The sequence below is a fragment of the Lactuca serriola genome, chromosome 5 (assembly GCF_051521515.1).
Source record: "Lactuca serriola cultivar US96UC23 chromosome 5, Lser_US96UC23_V15, whole genome shotgun sequence".
NCBI lineage: Eukaryota > Viridiplantae > Streptophyta > Magnoliopsida > Asterales > Asteraceae > Lactuca > Lactuca serriola.
The window spans coordinates 108,979,310-108,981,405 of NC_136412.1; positions in this window are offsets into that span (position 1 = coordinate 108,979,310).

The following is a 2,096-nucleotide window of genomic DNA, read 5'->3' on the forward strand; positions in this document are numbered from 1 at the left end:
GGTCCATAAGAGTTTGGATTTGTCGCAAACTTTGGTTTTGGACAAATTCGCAATCATAGGAACACATACACCATTAAAATCTAAGTGTCATAAGATTCCCTCCTTCATGAAAATAACTGTGAGGAAATACTTTCACTAAGAGAGATTTTAAGAAGATAGTGATTGTAAAAATTGTACTCTCAAATTCGATTATGGTTACGGTATCCCTTTCCATAATTCGAATTGTGAGATTTGGCAATTAGTCTGAATTGTTTAGACACACATATGAGCTATCTAAGGCAAAGGTGTATAAGTTTAAGAAGCTTAGATAAAGGATTATCAAGTCAAAGCTAGTGGGAGCATAAGTGTTATGCTTATATGATAATAATCATTATGATAAATGTTGTGCTTGTATGATTATTAAGGCAAGTATTGCAAGTTAGCAATATTAATTATAGAAAACAAGAGTTATACTTTGCAAAGTCGTAAGGGTTGAATAGTTGTTTTGCTATAATTAAGGGAGAGAATATTATGCTTCATTTCAAATCTGAAGGCTTAGGTTGTGGAATGTTAATAAATTTAGTCAAGGATACATAGTGTTATGGCATTGTTCGAATTGTGAGAACGTGACACATTAAATATTATGGCAGAAGATTGATAAAGTATCATATCTTTATGTAAGCCATTATGCAACGTATACCATACGCTTCGGGTATAGGATTGATTGCTAGTGTTATTATATTCGACCATTCTAAAATTTTCCAAATGTCTAGCGCATTTAGAGGGAAAAATGACTAGAATCGGTTTTGACTAAGATAATTAAACAACTATCAAAGGACAATCCAAAACTTGCTGAGGATTGGTCGCTTGTGAGTAGTTGAAAATATGGTATTGGATGGACGATATTGACATTATTATGAATAGATAAGATTCTATTAAGAATGAATTGTCATATGGAAAATATGGAAATGTTTCCATATTGGGAGTTGGATATTGAGAATCTATATCTAGATTAGAAACTATTATGCAAGAACTATGTTCAAAGGAATGTACTTTGAGTGAGAGACATCATATCTATAGAATTGTTTCTGATAGTGATTAGCCAAGTCTTGATGATTTTGAGCTATGACTTTACGAAAGAATCATTGCATAAAATGTTAGAATCTAGCATAAGTAACAAGAATTTGATATTCTTATACTTATGATAAGGATTGTGAGTTATGAAATGAGTATGATTGGAAATGTGTTCATTTGATCTATTTCACAAAGTACGGACCGTAGGTAAACATTGTGTACATGCTGAGAGCATGGGACAAGTGTAGTAATAATTCAAGTAAGAAGTTGATTACCCGAAACAACAAATAATGAGCAATCAATATGGTGATTAAATAAAATGTTTCATTTATACCCAGAGTTTGGGGCCATGTGGGATTATTATTATTCTTGTGTTTCACTTTGCATGTTTTGACTTCCTGAATAATTAAATTGGTTCAGAACAATCAAATTATTCGAACGAACCACAGTCGTTCATATATTGGAAGTAGGTATGAATGAAGACTGTCGTGAATTGGTATGTGGATTGTCTAAAGTGTATTAGACATAAGCAAATGTTTGTTGCAACATTCATGAGTGCTTATGAATATGATTTGAGCATTGGATTAAACCCACGCTCACTTGGATCACTTCATGGATTTTATCACGAGTGATTGGTGAGACGATAACATCTTATATTCTTGAAACCAAGATGTGCGAGTTGTATCTTGTGAGTCGGTTACACATTGATAATATGTAAACGCACCAGTAACTTGGTGTCATAAAACATATTGTTGTGTGTGATTCGGTGAGTGAGTGCAAGCAAGCATTGAATCAAAGTTTATTCGTTCCTTTTATCCAAAGTGGGATGAAAGCGATATCTGTGGGCCCCTCGATGATTTTGTGATGACACTAAGTGCTTGTCCAAGCCGGGACTAATTTGATGTGCTTAATTGTAGTCTGTTGACAGTCGTCATAAATCGGAAATCAAGAAACAACACATAGACAGAGAGAATGATTTAAATCCATGTCTCAGTCTATACGATATCTAGAATGGAGGAATATATGATCCCTTATCTAAAGGA